This window comes from Hippopotamus amphibius, chromosome 1 (genome assembly GCF_030028045.1).
Source record: "Hippopotamus amphibius kiboko isolate mHipAmp2 chromosome 1, mHipAmp2.hap2, whole genome shotgun sequence".
In the NCBI taxonomy this organism is placed as follows: domain Eukaryota; kingdom Metazoa; phylum Chordata; class Mammalia; order Artiodactyla; family Hippopotamidae; genus Hippopotamus; species Hippopotamus amphibius.
Genome location: NC_080186.1, coordinates 201824920 through 201848927, shown reverse-complemented (window position 1 = coordinate 201848927; position 24008 = coordinate 201824920). Strand labels below are relative to the sequence as shown.

Sequence of the window (24008 nt, the reverse complement as noted above, 5' to 3'; positions counted from 1 at the left end):
CTTTAGCACAGAAGGCAACCTTTTCACTTTTATGTAACTCACATCTCTTCCTGACGTGAAAGAATAGCCGAAAAGATGAGGGGCGCATGGGTCTCAGTGAAATATGTGAACTGTAAAAACCTTGTTTCTTGTCTTTAAAAGTGAAATAGAGACAATGTTAAAAATGGGGATGATGTAACTGCAAGACACTGAAATGTAGTATCTAACACAATTATTAGAGAACATGGTTTGAAATTTGGGGAACCATTTTTGCTTGAATTTTAAACTTATGTTTTATATATGCAAAACATTACATTTCCTTTATAATTGATATTTCACACTTTATTTCAGAATTGCATCTGACCAAAATATAACCGTTCAAGATTTATGACCAGAGAGGAAATATCTAACTTATTAATAAAAGTGAATCTCTTACAAACTAAAATTATACTTGAAGAAAGCAGTTCTAGAAAAAAGAATTTCATTAGTGAGTTTTAGTACTCATAACTCTGGGCTTGAAGCTACTGTCTCATGCATAGTTCAGAGCAGCCTCATTCTAGTGCATAATTATATATTTAAAAAGAGTATTATGTACTAAATTTCAGAATAAAGCTATTTTAGATTTTCACAAGTGGAAAATTAAGAATCTCCACACATCCTTTAATCTATATAGCCATAGTCACTCTTGTGTTACTCAATAACCTCTCATGCCAAAAAAAAAAAAAAAAAAAAGGAAAAAAAATCCTGCTTTTTAAAGGAGGTCTCTCGTGAAATCTTTTTTTTCCCTCAGATCTTTATTGGAGTATAAGGTGAAACCTTTTAAATGCTGAAGTTTTAGGCCAGAGCAAGATTCTACAAATTTTACACCCCTAGAAATATTGACAGATGCTTAATTACAGTGTTACATATGGTGGCAACACATACACAATGTGAGTAGATATTTTTATGAATAGTTATTATTTAAAACAACTTTGGAAATAAAATTCATTTGTAACTATGTCATTCTTAATAAAATTGTTTTGTTTAGTCAGTACTGTTTTCTATATTTCTTCATACCTAAGGTCATCACACTTTTCTGTAAGTAAATGCAAACATGAAGATTTTCTTTTGGTTAGTAGCTCAAGTTCCAAATCTTTTACAAAAAAATCATAAAATTTTGTGATAAATCATTGATAGTGATGTGATTCTAATGTTTCAGACTGAGATATGGAAAAAACTGATTTGAATGTATTCTCAGAAAAAAAATCTGTAAGTATTAAATTTAAAAATAAAATTTATTTTAAAAATAACTTCAAACTTACAAAGAAGTTGCAAAAATAATGCAGTTAAATCCTGAATATCTTTTACCCACATTCACCAGTCTTTAAATCATTTTTTAAGTTTGTTTTATCATTTACTCTTTCACTTTGTGTACATACTCATATACATATATACACGTATTATTTTCTGAACTACTGAGGTTACAAATATCACGCCCTTTAGAATATATTTCCTAACAATAAAGAAATTCTCTTATGTAACTATAGTAATCAAATTCAGAAGACTTTATGCTTGTAAGATACTTTTTACCTTATCATTTATATACCAATTTTGCCAGTTGTCCTTATGATTTTTTTTTTTTTTTTTTTTTTTTTTTACTTTCCAATACAAAATCCAATCCAGTGACTTCCCTGGCAGTCCAGTAGCTAAGACTCCATACTTCCAATGCAGGGGCTGTGGGTTTGATCCCTGTTTGGGGAACTGAGATCCCACATGCTGTGCAGTGCAGTCCCCTCACACCCCAAAAAATCCAACCCAGGATCACATAGTGAAAACTATTAAGATTTAATAATTATTTCTTTTTATTTTCATCCATTTTTGTAGACATTTAAAAGATAACTTTCTTTAGTATCTTTTATAAGGTAGTTTTATTTGGTTTCATCTTCAGGTTGAAACTTCAAAATGACAACACTAATTCTAACACTAAGTTCTATGACATTTTTAGTGAGCTGTCTTAGTAAAAATGTAAGAAAGTGATTAAAATATCCCTGTTTCAGCTTACATATCTACCAGCAAATAACAAATATCCATTTGATTGTATTTTTTTTTTTTTAGAACTTTTATTGAGATACAGTTAACATACAATAAACTGCATATATTTAGAGGGTACAATTTGGTATCCCAATCTCCCAATTCACTCCCCCCCAACAAATATCCATTTGATTGTACTTTTAAAAGAAGTTTGCAATCCCGGAAATAAGAGAATTCCTGACTATCTCAGTGTGTACCTTCCTGCCATTTTCTTGTTAGGCTTTGGAAGGTAATCTGAATTAAAATTAAAATCACTCAAGTTCTCAATTTGCTAGGAGCTCTTGTAAAAGATTTGACAAAGAGGAGACTGAAATCAGTGACAAAAGTGAAGTTTCTAAAATATTTGAGGCTTATATTTAATTATGATAATTTTCTTCCATACCCATTAGAAAACGTAGAATTAACTGCATACCTTGTTGCTGATGGCTTAGAAATAATTTACACAGCTGAACTGAGGGACTTAAAACTTAAGATCTATTTCTGGCTAGTCTATCAATATGTATGAAATTCTGGATAAGCTGTATAACTTTGATTTCTCAATTTATCTGTTCCTAAAAGCAGAAAAGAGTATTGTTTACTATACAGATATACTACTAGGATTTTATTAGATTGTTAACCTAGTGAAGTTATAATATGAGATGCATTGAAGAAACACAAGTGCATCTTATCATAAAGAGTCATCATAAATAAAAAAAAATTGCCTAGGAGAGCAAAGAAAGAAGGTAATGTTCAACCTATGTTTGTTGTAGAGAAAAAGCAGAAAACACAGATGAGAAAGAAGAAAAAAAACTGAAATCACCAATAATCCTACCAATCAGAAATAACCTGAAATATATTTTTTCAGATTTTTTTTTGCTATGCATAAACATATACTTTATTTACAAAAATGCAATACTTTAATAATGGATAAATTAACCACATTTCAATGCAATTACATTAAAAAATACTATACTGAAGGTTCTTGGTCTGATAATCAAGTAACCCTCCCACTGGTAGCAATAATAAACTCTGGACAGAATATAACATACAGCTATTTGATGGCATTAGAGAGCAACCAGAAGCAGGTATAAACTGGAGGAGATCAAATCCTTCAAAGAAGGGATTTGCAGTGGGTAGCTCTTCACTTGAGAGAATTCTTTCTACATGGTGCAACGGTGGCTAGAACCCAAGCAAAAAGCCGTAATTATTGGCTTGAGGTGTCAAAAAAGATGGAGTTCAGGGATGCCAGAACAGCTGGAAACCAGGAAGGAAAATTCTGAAAAAAGGTAGCCAATCACAGAGAGGGAAAGTTCCAAATATATGTAAATTCCTTTCAAGTTTTTAGATGAATTTTGAACTATGTTTGCATGAAGAAGACTCCAAGGGGTTAGAAGAATGCCACAACTGGAAAGCTGAAAAAGCTGAGCAGAGATTTAAGCTACTGCCCACCATGGGAGAGACAGTTTAGTGTTCGAATCATGTCAAATTATATAGGCTGGATAAAGACTGTGGGTTTTCCACTGAAACCCAGAAGGGTTATTTCTTAGGAGTAAAGATGATGTTCCAGGTCTATGGGTTCACTCTAAAAGTACGGGCAAACTCATCATAACAAATATAAAAACAAGTCTGAACAAGTTCAAGGTCATCCAGCAGTAATTTAAATGCCCACTACAAGAAAAGCCAGAAGAATAAGACAAAAATCAGAGATAACCATTCATCATCCACAATATCTAACATGTAATGAAAACTTACTAGATATACAAAGAAATAGGAAAATGTGATCCAAAGAAGGAGGAATAAAAGAAAACAACAGAAATAGACTTAGATGGTCTAGATATTAGAATTAGCAAACTAATACTTTAAAGCAACTATTACAAATATGTCCAAGGACTTGAAGAGATGGCCATATTGAGTGAAAGATAGAGTGTTTTAGCAGACAAATTGAAACCTTAAAAAAGGACCAAGTGGAAAAACTAGAACTGTAAAGTATAATATCTGAAAGGGAAATTCACTGGATGTACTTAATTGCCGACTGGAGAAGGCAGAAGAAACCTCCACTGAACTTGAAAACTGATCAGTAGGAATCAACCAAGTTAAAAAAATAGAGAGAAAGAAGACTGGGAAAAATAGGAACAAAGCTTAAGTTACCTGTGAGACAATATAAAACCATTTATTTTATATGAAATTGGAGTCCCAGAGGAAGAAAAAAAGAGAATAGGGCAGCAAAAATATTTGAATAAGTAATAGCCATGAATCCCCAATTTGGTGAAAACATTAACTTATGTATCAAAGCAGTCCAGCAAATGCTGAAAGGATAAATACAAAGAAAAGCACACTAGGCACATCATAGTAAGACCACTAAAACCCAAAGACAAAGAAAAAACTTGAAAGCAGCCAGGGGAGAAAGGACATCATACTGTATAGCAGAACAATGATACAGACGACAGCCACCTTCTCACCAGAAACAGTGGAGGCCAGAAGATCATAAAACGATAACTTTAAAAAAAAAGCAAGGGGGGAAAAAACCTCTCATCAACCCTGAACTCGACTTCCAATCAGAAAATATGCCTTTTAAAAATTAAGGTGAAATAAATAAACTGAGAGAATTTGTTGTCAGCAGATCTGCACTGGAAAACATGCCAGAGGAAGTTCTTCAGGCTGAAGGAAAATGACACCAGCTGAAGGCTGAGTCCACAAGAAGAAATGCCCAACACTGAAAATGGTAAACATAAGGGTAAAAATAAAGACCACTTTTTCTTCTGTTAATTAAAAAAAAAAAAAACCCTGGATCTTTAATGCAAAAATTATAACAATGTATTGTGTAGTTTTAGTGTATATGGATTTAAGATCTATGACAATAACATAAAGGACAGGAGGATAAATGGAATCATAATGTTGTAAGCACCTTATATTTTGTCTGAAATTGTACAGTATTAACTCTAAGTAGACTATGATAAGAATGCATAGATCATGGCCATCATCACAAAATCTGGAAACAACAAATGTTGGAGAGGGTGTGGAGAAAAGGGAACTCTCCTGCACTGTTGGTGGGAATGTAAGTTGGTACAGCCACTATGGAAAACAGTATGGAGGTTCCTTAAAAAACTACAAATAGAACTACCATATGATCCAGTAATCCCACGACTGGGCATATACCCAGAGAAAACCATAATCCCAAAAGAAACATGTACCATAATGTTTATTGCAGCACTATTTACAATAGCCAGGACATGGAAGCAATCTAAATGCCCATCAACAAATGAATGGATAAAGAAGATGTGGCATATATATACAATGGAATATTACTCAGCTATAAAAAGGGATGAGATGGAGCTATATGTAATGAGGTGGATAGACCTAGAGTCTGTCATACAGAGTGAAGTAAGTCAGAAAGAGAAAGACAAATATTGTATGCTAACTCACATATACGGAATCTAAAAATGGTACTGATGAACTCAGTGACAAGAACAAGGACGCAGATGCAGAGAATGGACTGGAGAACTCGAGGTTTGGGGGGGGCAGGGGGTGAAGGGGAAGCTGAGACGAAGTGAGAGAGTAGCACAGACATATATACACTACCAACTGTAAAACAGATAGCCAGTGGGAAGTTGTTGTATAACAAAGGGAGTTCAACTCGAGGATGGAAGATGCCTTAGAGGACTGGGACGGGAAGGGTGGGGGGTACTCGAGGGAGGGTGGAGGGGGAGTCGAGGGAGGGAATACGGGGATATGTGTATAAAAACAGATGATTGAACTTAGTGTACCCCCCAAAAAATAATAAATAAATAAATAAAATTAAAAAAAAAAAAAGAATGCATAGATCAACCCTTAATCCCTACAGCAACCATTAAAAAATACAAAAAGGCAGGCTAAAATTACTTCAGAGCAATTAAAATTAAAAAAAACCTCAAAAGAAGGTAGAAAAGGAGAAACAGAAAAACAAAAAAACTGGACAGATAGAAAGCAAATCACACAATGGTAGATATGGGCACAATCATATTAATAACTACATGAAAGTGAAATGGACTAGTCACTCCAATTAAAATTAAAATTGAAAAGACTACAACACAAATATTGGTGAAACTGTGCAGCAACTCAACTAGAACTCTCATATGTTACTTACAGGAGAGTACAACGGTACAATCATGCTAGAAAACTTTTTCCAGTTTTTAATAAAACACACATATCTACCCCACGTCTCAGCATTCCTACTACTAGTTATTGATCCAACAGAAAACAAATGTCCACGAACAGGTATGTAAGAAAATATGCACAGAAGCTTTATTAATAATAGCCAAAAATTGGATACAGCCCAGATGTCTACCAACAAGAGAATGGAAACACAAACTTTGATACATTCATAAAATAAATGCTACTTAGTAATTATAAAGAATGAACAAGTGATACATGTAACAACTTGGAGGAATCTTAAAAACATTATGTTAGGTGCAAGAAGCCAAACATAAAAGAGCAGGTGCCCTATATGCCATTTATATGAAATTTGAAACAGGTAAAAAAAAATCTATGGAAATATAAATTAGAACAGAGGTTTCAGTGGTGAGGTGGGGAGGGCAAGAGAAACTGACTGGAAGGATGCAAGAAGAAAATTTTAGAGGTGATAGAAATGTTCTATATCTTTATAAGGGTAACGGTTACAATGGGTATATACATTTTTCAAAACTCAACAATTTGTACACTGAGTATATGATCATTTCACTATGTAAAATTTACATTTAAAAAAAGAAGTTGGGGGACATCCATGGTGGCACAGTGGTTAACAATCTGCCTGCCAATGCAGGGGACATGAGTTTGATCCCTAGTCCGGAAGATCCCACATGCTGCGGAGCAACTAAGCCCGTGCGCCACAACTACTAAGCCTGCACTCTAGAGCCCACGAGCCACAACTTGAGCCCACAGGCTGCAGCTACGGAAACCTCTGTGCCTACAGCCCTTGCTCTACAACAAGAGAGGCCACCCACCGCAATGAGAAGCCCGAGCACCACAACGAAGAGTGGGCCCTGCTCTGCAAACTAGAGAAAGCCTGCGTGCAGCAATGAAGACCCAACACAGCCAAAAAAAAAAAATCCCTCAAAAAACAAAACCCACAAAGGAATTGGGACTTCCCTGGTAGTCCAGTGGGTAAGACTCCATGCTCCCAATGCAGGGGGCCTGGGTTCGATCCCTGGTTGGGGAACTAGATCCCCCATGCATGTTGCAGCTAAGACCCAGCACAGCCAAAAATAAATACTTTAAAAAAATGAAAAAAGAAATCAAAATAAAATTAAATATATTTCAAAATACACTTCATATACAAATATAATAATAAAGGGTACCATACTTCATATACAGATATAAAAATATTTAATTTATATCACTGAATAAAATTTACTGCCCTAGGATATATTTTTTCATCTCTGTGCAAAATCATCTGCCTAACCAGGGATTAAACCCTCCTGAAAAATACCAGCAACCGAGCTAATTAGTCTATACTAGTCCTTGTTCTTCAATAGTCCTCAATGATTTAAAATTTAGGAAAAGAATATGTTTACAATAATTAGATGGTGTTTGGTAACTCTACCTCAAAAAGATGAACTCATCTAATAAATTGTAGAGATCCCAGTCAAACACTACTGCTAACAAGATTACAGAATCACCTAATTTGCCTTAAGATGGTAACATTCTAGTTATGTATCCTTGGTGACTCTTCAGGTAAGGAACTTATCACATCAACATGGTGTTGGGTTCAACATTACAGGAAACAGTTCTGGTCTTTATGAACTTGTCAATGATAAAGACAGTGTAAGAGCACTTTATCATTAAAGGATTTGCAAAGCTTCCAGAGAATGTTAAAAATTATAGTCCCAAAAGGACTGTTCAGTAAAAATTCACCAACCCTTTTTATTACATAGAGTACTAATATGAGTCATTACATCCCAAGGCAGCAGAACTAATGGGCATATAATAATAATTTAAACTCTATGACATTTTAACAAAATACATGACAATGAAGTAACGAAAACAGGCAATGTATGTAATGTTTTCCAAGGATAAAAAGAGACAATGTAGTATTTTTTGAGTTGCTTCAAAAGTATTTGAAGTTCAAATAAAGTCTGGTACCAAGCTATCCTCACTCAAAAGAAGTTTTAAATGACTCCTAAGTAATTGAAGGATCCTGGTCTGACAGAGCTACATGAATTAACGTTCTTCATTTTCCTCCTGGTTTTAGAAAAGGTAGAAATGGTAAGAAATAGTTCTATCATTGGCTTTTCCTCCAAGTTGAAATGCTTAGTCGACTGGTTTAAAATCACTGATTTAAACTAATTTTTAATAATCAGAATAATAGTTTTCAGTAATATAGAATAAGTCCAACCATCTATTAGGGTATAGTTTCTCACATGAAAAAATAATCTGAATTTCTGTCTTTTATTATAGTATCAGTTGCTGTCAAAGTTAGGGAAACATTACATGGAAAAATCTTTAGGAAATTGGTTGAACACATTTAGGAAAATTATCAGATCAACTGTATGTTTATAACTTTACATATATTTTATGGTGAAGATGGTGGTTCATGTCTGTTGGTAGAAACTGGCATAATGATTATTGCATTTACTGATTAACTTAATAGTCAACTGTTCCCAAAGTTCATTCCATGGACCTCTGGCTTTGTGGGACGTCAACAGCTGCTGATTTAAGGTTCTGTTCAAAGTTTAGGAAGGCTCCTTTCAGCAGCTTTTCTCAGAGGCTTCAATGTTTCTAATTAATGTGCACTGTGACACAGAAAAGGGACGATTTCAATGTGCGCCATCTCCCAAACATATTGGACCAATGAGTTTCTGTTGGCACAGTTTCGTGGATTTTATTTCACAAAACACACTTTGGAATATTTTGGTCTAGAGGTAATATAGATATGAACTAGAGTTGTAGCAGGGTGAAAAAAAGGAAAGAACAAAAGTGAGAAAGAGTAAATATTGCTTAAGTGACTTATTTCACAGTGCTAATTTCCTTAAATGTAAAATGATATTTGCTAGCTGTAACCTTGAGTAAGTTCTTTAATCCCACTTTCTTTTTTTTAATTGCAGTATAATTGCTTTACAATGTTGTGTTAGTTTCTGCTGTACAACGAAGTGAGTCATCTATATATATATATATATATATATATATATATATATATATATATATATATACACATTCCCTCCTTCTTGGATCTCCCTCCCCTCCCCATCCCACCCATCTAGGTCATCACCGAGCACCAAGCTGAGCTCCCTGTGCTATAGAGCAGGTTCCCACTAGCTATCTACTTTACACATGGTAGTGTATGACCCAGCAATCCTATTACTGGGCATATACCCTGAGAAAACTATAATTCAAAAAGACACATGTACCCTTCTTTCTTTTTTAATTTGTAAAAATGGGACTAATAGCAATAATACATCATAGTCTGTGATGAGAACTTAGGTTCATGTACATAAAATGCAAGGACAGAGCCCAACACATGGCCCTCCTTGAAAAATGACAGCGACTGTTATTATTTGAGTATTCTGATACAACCTACATGAACTGGATGCTTTTTTTCCAGTCCTACAGAAAAAGACATTTGTTCCCATTCTAGCCCATTCTCATACTTTCACAAAGTTAATTTCCAACTGAAAGAGTCTAAGGAGACCTGCTCATAAGAAACCTGTTTCCCTTTATAATACCTTCCTTTCTTTGTATCTATACTTCCTTCCTCAACAGATCACAGAAATTTATCAATAGTTTGTATTTTAGAATGCTTAGTTGTGAGAAAATCACATAAAAATGTATTTTTCCTCTCTTTGATATCTTTATATTTCTATTATTGTGTCCTCATTCCTTTCAGCATGCTCATGTTTCCCAAATTTATTACTTATCTTGACTATATATTGACTGTTAATACCTGTTTGTTCATAGAATTACTTGAACACACTCTCGGCATAAGAACCCTCCTTTAAAAAAAAAAAATCAAATCCCTCCTTGATAACTGCAAAACTTTTATCATCATCAAGTTTGCTGTTTAGAAACTTTCCTTTTAAAAATCATTGATTAGTTTTCTAACTGAATCTGAGATCCATTTTTCTGTCATTATCCCTGGAGCTTTCTGTTGCTAAAAGACACAGTTGATTATTTTCTCACTGACATGCTAGCCATAGCTTCAGACTCACAATCTTATCATCTTTTTGTGTCTGCTTCCTCTTGAAAATAGCTATTTGCAGCTGTAGTGTAGTGGAGGACATACTGGACTTGTAGATATAACCCCTGGGTGAGATGTCTAATTCTAACATAGTCTAGCTTTATGATTCTATGTGAATCACCTTGCTGAGCCTCACTTTGTTCACATATAAAATGCAGATAACAACAGTACCTATTTTACATCATTGTTCTTGATGACTCTATGAGATGTTATGTGTGACAGTATTTTATACTTTTTAAAGAAACATCCAAATGGAAATATTATCTGCCAGTTTCAGATATATGGAGTATCTGTGTTCTTTACTCTCTAGATACAGTCCCTCTAAGAGCTTATTTTTTAGTTATAGTATCATTTGCATATAAATGACTATGTGTATATATATGTATATAAGTGGAGACTGGCTTGAACCAATTTATAAGACAGCTTTACAGTTAAAATATATTAGTAATGGAAAACTTAATGCTTTGCCTCATATCCATCCATTTTCCTCACTTTTCTTGCTATGTTCAGTGACTCTGTTATTCTAAGTATTTGAGTCTTTAAATCTGGTATCTTCTTCAAAGATTCTCTACTTAATGTTGATAGTGGACACTTGTGAGTGATTGTTTTTTTTTTTGCTGCCCAGCATCTGCTTCTCCTTCAACGCCTTAAGGAACACCACAGTGTGTAAGTAGTGGTGAGGAATAAGTGAGAAGTTTCACCTTTTAGAATCAGTTAGCTATGTACAAGGGAAGGGGCAGGAAATGTGGTTAACTAGTGTCTTTCCATCACTTCTAGAGAAAACAACTCAGTCAGTGATGTCACATTGCTCTGTGGTACAAAGAGAGCATGTTTTTTCAAGTAGTTTTATGAAGGGTAATAGCAGCTGCAGGACTAGGCAGTTTCCAAGTGTGAAAAAAATTAGCTAAAGGAGCATCTCTGCTCCTTTACTTCCTGCCCAGTCACTCCCAACTCTTTATCCTGTTAAATGTGTGTCACAACACTTAGCAGCTTCTGGAATCATTAATTTTTTTCTTTATTTACTAGCTTGTTTTTTGGCTTTTACATTAACTGTCCATCTGCCTTGACTAAAATGTAAGCTCTTTCAAGGCAGGAACTTTGCTATGTCTGCTGTTGCATCCATCTCAGTGCCTAGAACAGTGTCTGGCACACATCAGGAATGCAATAAACATCTGCTGATTGAATGACTGGCTGGTAAAGCCTTCTGAATAGTTGGAGCTCAGTAAATGCTGAATTTTAAAAAATGAAATACAGATATATTCTGAGCTAAGTACTTAACTTCAAATGTTTTCTTTTCTGGAGAAAGAAATACACTACTATGAAAAAAATTTTAAAAATGCAAAAATTCTTTAAATGCTTTTTGAAAAATACAGATGCTAAGTTCCAAATAATAAAAATGACAAGATAATTCAGGTTTTGCTCCTAACCTGCTGATAAGCCTGTTAGTCTCAGTAACCCAATCATTTGAGTAAAATGATCATAAAAAATATGATTGTTAAAAGCTTCTGGAAGTACAAGAAACATAATTTTAACTGTGTATGTGGTTAAAAATGGAATTCACTACTACTTTATAGCTTTGGTATCAACAGGATTCTCACTAAAAAGAGCTATTTCTATTCTGTAGAAATAATTTTAAGCAGTCATGTACAATTCACATTCATTTTGGAAAAGTATACTAAAAAGAAAAAATAAGACTGTTCATTATTTTGATTTTTAACATATTTTCACATTTAAATAGAAACAAACACAAAAACAGCACGCTACACATTTTCCTTTTGTTTCCCACCCAAAACAGAAAGAACAAAACTATCCATAACATTAAATGGCAGATTTTTTGAAATTCGTTCAGGGATGCAGCTTTAGGCCCTTGTATAATCACTTACATGGTAGAAAGAAAATCTTTAATTTTGGGGAATTCCTGTGCTTCAATAAGGCTTAACAGGGGGTATATGTCTGGTTAGATAAAGCTTCTTAAGGTCAGTGACCATCCATGTACTTTTCATTTTTTTATGCCATCCCTACCCCCAGTCAGGGGTTAGTTGCTTACTATTTGCATACGTCATGCCTCAGTAAGTGTGAACTGCGGATATGGTAGATGAGCTTCTGTAAAAGGTGTGACTTCCATATGTCATAGAGAAGACTGAGAATTGGATACAGGAGTAAGTGAACACTCTCCAATATCTGTAGCTCTGAGATAAGATAAATGGAATATCAATACCATAGAAATTGTGGCCTTTCTCAGACCACAGTTAATTGTAGCAATTCCCAACCAATTTGCATCCTTCTGAACTTGTTGGGAGTCTGCTACAATTCTCTAAAGAATGTGCTAGAAGTGGGAAAACTGGGATATAGTTATTGTTGGCAAGATCAATGCTGCACTGGGCTACTAACCATCCATGAAGAAAGCTGGAAAGTAAGTCCCCTTGGGCCTTCCTGCCTTTCTTCTAGATGTGTGATATTTGATCTTTCATGACGTCTTATATTTTGTCAGCAATCAACAGAAAATAATGTAATACAAATGGAAATGATGATTACTTCCCAATATAGAGATATTAAATTAAAAAACAAACAAACAGTACCTTGTAGTTTAACGCTGTCTTGAAGAATACAGGTTGAGGAATAACCTTATGAGAGCTAATTTCATTCTAGTCCAAACATTTCCTAAGCGCCTTATAAACACTGGACTCTGATGGGCAGTGGGCATATAAAGAAAAACAAGACACAAGGCTCAATCTTGAGATTTCAGTTCCAATGCCCCCTTAAAAGGAATCTGAGACACATCTGCCTTATTCCAAATTGTACTTTACAGTAAATGGCATTAAAATGAAATTTTAATGTTATATGAGAAGTTATACTTAGATACATAAATTCTGCCTATAATGAAAATGACATTGCATTACAAACTTTCCAATTAAACTGACAGACTATTTCTACTATACTGTACCTTTAGCAAACAAAAACTAATATAGAGACTCTTCTGCTAAAAACAATAGTAACTACATTTGCTACATAATGTGTACTGCTTTCTTTAAAACAGTGCTTCTTATTTTTTCACAGAGTTTTAGTAAATAAATGGTTATTATCCATATTAGGTTAATATTAGGCTCCATATTACTTTTTCTCTGTGAAGGTTGAATGGCTTTCATTCCAATTTTAAGTTATGTTTCTTCATGTTTCTAATGGAATACCAACTATACTACAGCTTGTTTGAGATCTCTTTTAGTCAATAAGAGAAAAATGGCCACCTAAAACTCTCCTCACTGGCTCTAGCTTTGGATTCTCTAACATTCAACTCCTGCCAAAGATATGTCTGAGACAGTGTTATTTAAGAGGTATGTTTAGGGCACTTTTAAAGTACCCATTTTCTAGATTTTTCCATTTTTGGTTATAGTAAAGTTATAGTAAGTTATGATAAAAATTAATGTGATCTCCTATAGGAGTCTCATCACTGAGTCATGATTTAATGTTATCTTAGAGTTTTATTGTATTGTATTTCTTTTCTTCTCTCCCTGCTTACAGGCTTCTATTGATCAATAAAAGTTAATAATATCAAAAAAAAAGATTAAGAAAACAATCCTATTTATAATTGCATCAAAAAAGGATAAAATCCTTAGTAATAAATTTAACAAGGAGGTAAGGATTCATATATTTAAAACTATAAGACACTGATGAAAGAAACTGAAGAATACACAAATAAATGGAAAGATATTCTGTGCTCATGGACTGGAAGAATAATATTGTTAAAATGTCCATACCACTCAAAGCAATCTATGGATTCAATGAAATTTGTATCAAAATTTCAATGGCATTTTTCACAGAAATAGAACAAACAATCCTAAAATTTGTATAGAACCACAAAAGACTCTGAATAGCCAAAGCAATCTTAAGAATGAACAAAGCTGGAGGCATCATATGTTCTGATTTCAAAATACATCACAAACCTATAGTAATCAAAACAATATGGTATTAGCATGATAACAGACACATAGATCAGTAGAATAGAATAGAGACCCCAGAAACAAATCCATGCATATATGGTAAAAATTTTTTTTCAACAGAGGAGCCAAGAATGTACAATGGGGAAAGGATGGTCTTTTCAATAAGTGGTGTTGGGAAAACTGAACAGCCACAAGGAAATGAATGAGACTGGGACTCTGCTTTATATCACATACAAAAATCAACTCAAATGGATTAAAGACTTGAATGTAAGACCTGAAACTGTAAAACTTTTAGGAGAAAACATAGCGGGTAAGCTCCTTGATACTGGTCTTGGCAATCAATTTTTGGATTTGATACCAGAAGTAACAGTAACAAAAGCAATCAACAAGTGGGACTACACCAAACTAAAAAGCAACTGCACAGCAAAGGAAATCATCAACAAAATGAAAAGGCAACCTATGGAATGGGAGAAAATATTTGCAAATCATATACAGCTGATAAAGGGTTACTTTTCAAAATACATAAAGAAATCACAAAACTCAGAAAATACAAAAAAAAAAAAAATTAAGAACGCAAAAAACAATCCAATTAAAAAACAGGCAGAAGAACATAGCAGACATTTTTCCAAAGCAGACATACGAATGGTGAACAGGTACATTACTAATCATTACTAATCATAAAGGAAATGCAAATCAAAACCACAATGAGATATCACCTCACACCTGTTAGAATGGTTATCTAACAGTTCTAAAAACAGAACTATAAATGATCCAAACACAAGCAAAGGAAATGAAAACGGTATTGAAGAGTTATATGCACTTCCATGATCATTGCAGCATTGTTCACAATAACCAAGATATGGAAATAACCTGTGTCCATCGATGAATGAATGAACGAAGGAGATGTGGTACATATATTGGAATATTACTTAAACCATGAGAAAGAGGGAAATCCTACCATTTGTGACAACATGGATGGACCTTCAGGGCATTCTGCTAACTGAAATAAGTCAGAAAGAGAAAGACAAATACTGCCCGGTATAACATACACGTGGAATCTAAAAAAATCCTCTCATAAAAACCGAGAAGAAAAGTGGTTGCCAGGCGCTAGGGGATGGAAGAAATAGAGAGAGGTTTGCAAAAGGGTACAGACTTTTGGGATGAATAGGTAGGATGTATTATATGGTGACTACAGTTGATAACACCGAATTGTGTAACTGAAATTTGCTAAGAATATAACAAATATTCTCATAAAAAGAGAGTAAAAAGATGGATATTTAAGGTGATTGATATGTTAATTAACTAGATGGGAGGAATCCTTTCACTACGTATATGTAAATTAAATTATCACATTATACACTTTAAATATCTTCCAATTTTATTTGTCAAGTATACCTCAACAAAGCTTAAAAAATTAAAATTAAAATTAACTGTATAAGAAATGCTTACTGTATTTTATGTAATACTTTCATGGAATATATGGTCTATTATGTTAGTATTTCTTGGATAAGAATTCGTATGATTTCATTTCATTTTAATTTTAACCAGCATTTTTTTTAGGAGCTGAGGATATGGTGATTAACAAGACAGATGTGATTACTGGCTTCAAGGAGTATATAATATAATAGGGAAGTAGACACCAAACAATAACTTTATAAATAACTGCTTGTTTACAAATAAATAATATATGATGATTTCTTTGATATTTATTGCAAGGTGAATATCTTTTCTGATGGGTATATATGCTTTTGCTTTTCAAGGGAGGAAGATATAGTTAGTTATTATTTCTTTTTTTGCCTTGACTACAAGGAGGCTTGATAAATTTTATGATAAATTAATTCATATCACATATCATATCATATCATAGGCTGATGGACAATTATCTTTATCTTTAAACAGTTTCTGAACTTATAAAAATCTTTATTTTAACTATTAAGTCTTATATGTCTTATTTCCTGCAAGCTGACCAAGGAAACAGAGAGGGAGAGAGTATGGGGAGGAGACTAGGATACAGGTCATAAACAGAAACAATCACGTCTTCTTGAAGTTTTACTCGCAGCTCTATTTGAAAACCAGAATTGTTCTATATATCCACTGTTGTATAAAACAGCATAAAATTATTTTAGAAGTTTCAACTCGGAGTTGTCTCTAAAACCTGTGAGGCTCCCAAAAAACCGGATATTAATTACTTTTAGCCCTATGACAGAAACAAGGGACTGATTAAAATTTCATGGAAGTACCATAGAACATTTTATGTTAAAAAACCAGAATTTCATAATCTTTTGAAACTCTGCAGTACTTTAATGGTACTTCTAATAGTGCCTAACACTTGGAAGGATTCCACAGTTTGGCTCCTATAAAGTGGTTTTTGACAGCAAATGTGCAGGAACCAGAATCTATACTGAAACTTGAATCTGAGCCACTTAGATATCACGATGTTGCCCAAATGTGAAGTGGTTTCCATTGGCAATACCATAATATCGTCTCACTGAAGCAAGAAACTGAGTTTGGGGGATATTTAGCTACCAAAAGAAGCAGACATCATCTAAGTCTTGATCAGAGAGAAAAAATATTGAAAAAGACTTTCTGGCATTCATTCAGTGGAAAATGAAGACATGAAGAAGCCAAATAAAGTTAACAGTTCTAAAGAGAGGCTAGAAATTGTGGTGCTCTAAAGTCCCCATCATCACTGCCATGCTCACTGATGCCAATAAACACTTATTGAGCTCTCACTGTGTGCAAAGTGCAATGATAGGGGCTTTAGTTATAATGGTCTTGAAGGTCATGGACTACATATGATGCCTCCTTGTAATTCCTTGTGCTTGGCATGGGGTTTTTGAAGATAGCCGATATTCAGTAAATATGTATGAATTTTATGAATTGAGACTGCAAGGGGCTTACGGTCTAAAAGGGAGGTGGAATAGAGGTAACTTCCTTGCTGACAGAGGTTTTATCTTAACCTGTTTATACTGTTCCTATCTTGCACAGTGTGTAGCACACAACAGGTATCTGAAAACAGCCAGTTAATCAACAATGTGCAAGTAAGTTTACAGAAAACATTGACTGAGCAACTCATTAGGCTTTAGATGCATTACTACACTGAATTCTCACAACATGGAGCCACTGTCACTGTTCCCATCTTAGAGACGATGCAGCTAAAGTTTACAGGGGTTAAGTAACTTGCTTAGTTACTCAGATAGTAACTTGCAGAGGCAGGATTTGAACTGAGGCAGCCTGACTGCAGTTCACACTCTTCACTATCCTACTGCACATACACGAAAGAGAAACAATATTATAAGGCAGTACCTGTTAAAGGCCAGCCGAATGGCAGAAGCAATAAGTTCTCTAACTTTAGAATAAGAAGTTGATTACTGAGGACTGGGCAGGAGGGACAGCTTCATGAAGAAAGTGGAATTGGAAGTAGGTTTTGAAAGAATAGGAATAGTTAATTACTGAGGAAGTGAGAAGATAAGAGAACAAAAAAATGGATAGATGCTAATAATGTATTCGAAGATCAGAATTAGACTTGTTTGGATAGAATGAAAGAGTTCTTGTAGGATGGTAGTAGAAGACCTAATTGGAGATTTAGCAGGAACAAGAGAGTGAAGAACTTAAGAGTTTGGATTTCATTCTTTACACAGAAGGGGAGCCAACAAAGTTTTTTTCATAGAGAAAGAGGTGTGAAAAGCTGCTTTTTAGGAAGCTGTTCAAGATATAATAAGGGGCGAGATTTTTGGAACGACATGACCAGTTAGGTGGAGGTGAAGAAGACCTGGACTAAGGTGGCAGAGGTAGGAATGCAGAAGAAATTACAGATAAAAGAGAAAGAACCAACAAACATGACTGCCTTGATGATGGAGAGAAGGATGAGTCGGCATCTATGTGACAGATACTGATAATGTCACTGTCAGAAATGGAGACATTTTGGAAAGAGAGTTGGTATTTGGAAGATTACTAAACTTATCATTTGAAACACTTCATTCCTATAGGTTTAAGGCACTTATTAACCAAATAACAAGCATTTGGATGCTGTTATAAGCCAGGAACTGGGCAGGTACAAGTGACAGAACAGTGAGCAAGAAAGACATAGTCCCTGTTTTCACAGACCTTAGAGTTTATGAGAGAGGAGAGGCATTGGATCAGTACAATAACAACAGTGAGTTTTATTATGATGACTAAATATAGAGTAATAGGGGAGCATATACTAGGAGCATATATACAGCCTAGTCTGGGGTTTCCTTGAGGAAGCCACATTTAAGCAATAGGCCATGTTAATAGTTGGGTGCCCCATTTCATGGACAGTGATTTAAGACAGGTTATATACCAGAGGTGTCCCGCATAATACCTGCTCACCAACCACCCCTTTTAGTGAAACTACGTTACTTACAGACCTGTTTCAGGGGACAGCTGTAGGGGCCACTTTTTGCACCACGTGACCCCACACCTCCCATCCACAGTTGATTGAGCCAGGGATGGACACTGATCTAAGTGCAGCCAATTCACAGGACCCTCATCTATGGTCTGAAGCAAAGAGATGAGAAAAAAATGATGTTCTTAAGAATGTGAATGGAAGAAAGCAAGAGACTGGTGGAGGATGATAGCTGAAGTGGGAACTGGAGGGACCTAAAAACCGTGTGCTTGCCAAAGTTCTGAGCGGGCAGGAAGAATAAGTAAGAGGATAAAGCTGGTCAATATATAGTGACTAGAGGAATTACAGAAAGAAACAGAGACTGCTCTAGGGAAACGCCTCATGAGAGACGACAGGCACGAGTAGCTGTCTCACCCAGCAGTGATAACTGCCAGTGCCTTTCCGATCCCAAGATGATGGGTGCCTTCACGGTCCCCCACACTGGACTCATTTCACACTAGAGCAAAACTGTAAAGGCGAAGTGGCTCAAATTAAACTTTCAGGTAGAGTTCCGTTCTTATATATTTCCTGTAAACATCTTCTTTAGGAGACACACTATAAATTCAATCCAGGTTAGCTAAGTGAGTCGCTATTGCTTGTAGACAAAAGGGTTTAATGAAAACACATTATCCCCTCATGGAAAAACGAAAAAAGGAGATATTGTATGGAGTTCAGCTACCAGGGTAAATAAATTATTACATATAAAAACAAATCTGTGTGCTACCTTTAAATGTCTTTAATTGTCATAACTATCGCATGCCTTTCTCAACACAGATGCATATGATATAGTCTTAGGAAAACTGCCACAACTGTTGATACTTATATTCAAGTGTTATATTTGTATGCTGTATACCATACACATATACATGAAATATATTTATACATACCTAACTAATGTCCTCAGTAGACATCAATTATACAACTCTGCAAACAAAATTATGTGACTTCCTCATAATTCTGCATGCACTGCAGGAACACTGAGAGGATGATCTTCGATATAATCACTGTCTTTCCCCACAGCCACTACAGTGCATCACTGGGTAGATAGATGGGATTAAGTAAGTCGGCTCTTGATAATTTCATCTTTTGAGTTTCACCCACACTGTCTTCTTATTGTGTCAGCCAATCTTTGTTTTCCTCAGCTGTGCTTTCTCTAGTCCCTCTCCTGGTTGAAACCAAACTATGAACAACTGTAGTCAATCAGACCTAATAAAACAATTAGGTTATCTGGACCAAACAGGTTACACAGGCTTAAAACATGGACTTTTCTATAAAGTTACTACTTGGGACTAAGAGTAAGGTAGCTGAGCTAGTGGTGCTCTCCTTCCCCTGAAAGGAAAGCTAGAAGTTTCCTCTTGTTTTTCCTTTTTTTCATTTGGGCTAAACTTAGTGAATTACTTCAGCCTCGGAGGAAATGAGAAAGAAAATTAAGAGAAAATGAGTAAAGAAGTGTTTTTGGACTTCCATGGTGGCGCAGTGGTTAAGAATCCACCTGCCAATGCAGTGGACACGGGTCCTGGTTTGGGAAGATCCCACATGCTGCGGAGCAACTAAGCCTGAGCGCCACAACTACTGAGCCTGTGCTCTAGAGCCTGTGAGCCACAATTATTGAACCCACGTGCCACAGCTACCGAAGCCCATGCACCTAGAGTCCGTGCTCCACAAGAGAAGCCAACGCAATAAGGAGCCCGCGCATCACAAGGAACAGTAGCCCCCACTTGCAGGAACTGGAGAAAGCCTGTGCACAGCAACGAAGACCAAATGCAGCCAATAAATAAATTAATTAATTTAAAAAAAGAAGTGATTTTAACTAGTCGGGAAGAAAGAAGTAGGCTGATTACACACACCAATCTCTCTCCTGTTCTGTGCAAAGGAGGCTGTGGGATGGATGGTGCAGGGAAAAACTTGTCCAAGGGCATTCGTGACAACAGAGTAGGACTCAGATCACAGCTGGGCTTCAGCGGTGGGAAGTGGAGCAGGGAGTGAAAGTTCAGGCTTTGCTGACAGTGAACTAAAGGTAATTTACATATGCTTAACTATAAGTACACTCAAAATAAACAGTGGGTTGTTTTCCCACTGGAATATCAAAAGTTGCAATAAAAAATAATATCTCTTTGTCGAGTGAAAGGAATTTGTTTCCAGACAATTTCTTCAACAGCAAAGAAAACATTTAGAAAGAAATGAAGATTTTATAATACTAACTGCATTATTTAAAACTCATTTAACTTTACTATAATAAGGGGAAAGCCTACCAAAGGGGTCATGAATCAACAGTGTTCTATAATAAACATCAGTTCAGTAAGGTAGGTATTATAAAATATATTCTCTTGGTTTCTAACATGCTTTAAAAAATAACATGGATCATAACGTGAAAATATATACACATAATATGAATTATATAAATAAATAAAAGTTGCAGAAATAGACATGCCAGGTGTACCCTTATGACATATTATATAACCTTCACAATAAAAGTAGACTGAAGGCATTATATCATTTTGGGATTTATTAATGCACTTCTTAGTGGCATGTGTATATACAGAGATTTACCTTATAAACTGAGATTTAGCTATACACCTAAAGAGTTGATGTAATCTACTAAAAAAAAAAAAAAGCTAAACCTGTTTACCTCTTTTAGTAGTGTGGATAATAATGAGTGCTTGTTAAATAATTTTACTTTAAAGAAAACCAACTGAGTCACAGATAACAGACTTTGCAGGGTGTATAACTATATGATTTCTTCATAGTGCCTAGAAGCTGCTATACATACCCCAAACAGCATTTTACATCTTCTTTGATTAATAGGATATGTTACTAAGATATTATCTATGGTTTACAACAAACTTGGACAACAACCAAGTTTGAAAAAAATGAAAACACTAGTAGAAGAAAGTGAAGGAGGTATACTGGAGATGAAACACTGATGGCAGAAACATAAAGATACCAGTTCTAACTTCAAGAAAACACAAACTATTTTTTAGTATTTAAAACAAGAGCTGATAGAACAAAACAGGGACAGGTACTTGGTGTCCTATTACTATAGAAGCATTTCCTGTGTTAGAGTTTATTTTACACAGAAAACTGCAAATAAATAATGATAAGAGATCACAGCATGTCTGATAATCTGTGACAACAATTCTAACGTCATTGTAGCCACTGGAGAAACCTGCACGTCCTGAGCCCTGACCCACAGAGTCTTTATCTGCATGTGTACTCTCCACAGGCCAATCATACAAAGGCCAAATGATAATTTACACATGAATCAACTTTCTTTGCAGTGTGGGCACGAGAGACATTTCTTTTCTCTGTTACTGAGAGAAAGGCAGCCAGGTCTAAGCGTGTCTCACTAGAAATCATACAAGAGAAACAGTGATTTGCAGGAAAAGGCAGATCAGCAAAGGCAAGCTGTTCTGAATGCATGATAAAAATGGCAGCCACAAAGGACTAGATGAATACGTAGCCTGAAAACAGCCCTGACAGTAACCTTGGGTCTTTATCCTATTCAAAACAGGTAGCGTCATATACACCGAAACAGAGATACAATCCTGATTAGAAGATGACACAAGATACCTGGGTGGGTATCTTTAAAGACTTCAATCTTCATGTGAATAAATGTAAGCCTCATGGATCCTTTGCGTCCAGATCCTATTCAGAACGCAGACAGTCATCTCACATGAATGACATATGGAGGGCATATCGCCCACTTTGATAATGAGAAATAAATCAGTCAGGATGATTTCAAACAGGCTTGTTCATGAAAAACTGGATACACATTTTATACCATGAAATTTGCAAAGGAAAAAACATGTCAACAGCATATTTTTCTTCAACCCAGCCCCACTGGTGCTTAGGTCAACTTTTAGAAATTCATTAAACTATCACAATATTGCTATAGCCTTTCTTATATGAACATAGAATGAATACGTGCTCTGGCTCATTTAATAGAGGAATGGAGATTTATTATTAAATTTGTGTTAATAGGCCATTCCAAAGAAGATTATGTAATCTTCTAACAAATGACAGGTATTAACTAAATCAATAAAATATTTAATTCCCTTATTACTACTTCTGCACTTTTGTGTTTGCCATATTCTGTATGCCTCCTGGAATGCTTACCTTCCTACTCAACAATGCATTTTATCACTGATTTTCTTCAAATTTGGTTCAAAGCTCACTGTTTAGGAGCCTTTACCTTAAAGTTCCAGTCGTGGTGCGGTGCTTAGACACAGGTGACCATCAGTAAATGCTGCTAACGACGTACATGGACCATCAAAGCATAATGATAGGCCAAAATCTTAAAAATAAACTTTATTCATGAGTTGTAAATATAAGAACTGTGGAATAATTTGTGGTTCATAAAAGGAAATTTTGAATTTTTATTCCTTTAGAGTCCAGAAGTGGATCTGTAAACTTCATACCACAATCCATGCTCTGAGACAAAACCTAAAATAATAAGAGTTATGGGATTAAGTCATATCAGTTCTTGGTGAAGAGCTGTATCTATAAAACTGGCAGTGAACAGATTTCTGATATTACTTGTTTCTTTCCTTTACAGTGTTTTTTTAACCCTTTCAACTACTTCCCTATCCTCTTTTCTCCTCCTTCTGTATTCTTCCTTTAGGTTGAAACTCTATTTTACCTTCTCTCTCTTCTCAACACCCTATTCATTTCCCTACCTTCTGGCTGTTTAGTAGTTTTCAAAGTCAACATTAGAATTTTCTTTAAACTGTAAGCTCCTAAATGGTAGGAAATATACCTACATTTCTACATATCTAGAACCTCTTATAGTGCCTGGGATAGTGTTAGCCATTCAGAATATTCTTGAGAATTCTCAACAAACTGTATAGAGGGAATGTACTCTATCATCATAAAGGCCACATATGACAGGCCCACAGCTAACATCATACCCAATGGTGAAATGCTGGAAACTTTTCCTTTAAGATCAGGAACAAGACAAGGATTCTCATTCCTGACACTTGTAGTCAACAGAGCATTGGAAGTCCTAGCCAGAGCTATTTGGCAAGGAAAAGAAATAAAAGACATCCAAACTGGAAAGGAAGAGGTAAAGCTGTCCCTATTTTCAGGTGACATGATGTTATATATAGAAAACCCTAAAGACTCCACTAAAAAACTGTTAGAACTAATCAATGAATTCAGCAAAGTTGAGAGATACAAAATCAATATACAGAAATCAGTTATGATTTTATACACTAACAATAAACTATCAGAAAAAGAAATTAAAATAATCTCATTTACAATAGCATCAACTGGAATAAAATACTTAGGAATAAATTTAACCAGGGAGGTGAAAGATCTATGCACTAAAAACTATGAGATATTCTGTGTGTGTTTGTGTGTGTGTGATGTATGGTAAACAATAAAATTGTAAAAGTGTTTATTTTTAAAAAAATGCTCATGTTCAAAC

At 35.0% G+C, this 24008-nt stretch overlaps 1 protein-coding gene across 4 annotated transcripts in view; it reads right to left on the bottom strand.

The window, feature by feature from the left end:
* FAM172A (family with sequence similarity 172 member A) overlaps positions 1-24008 on the bottom strand; it is a 405836-nt gene that overhangs the window by 43619 nt on the left and 338209 nt on the right. Inside the window, exon 12 of one of the 4 annotated variants that reach the window (XR_009054334.1) lies at positions 22814-23026. The exons of the other annotated variants lie outside the window; for them this stretch is intronic. The gene's annotated coding sequence lies outside the window, so the exon portion shown is untranslated. Of the gene's footprint in view, positions 1-22813; positions 23027-24008 lie in introns of those variants that run through there. 4 annotated transcript variants of the gene reach the window in all.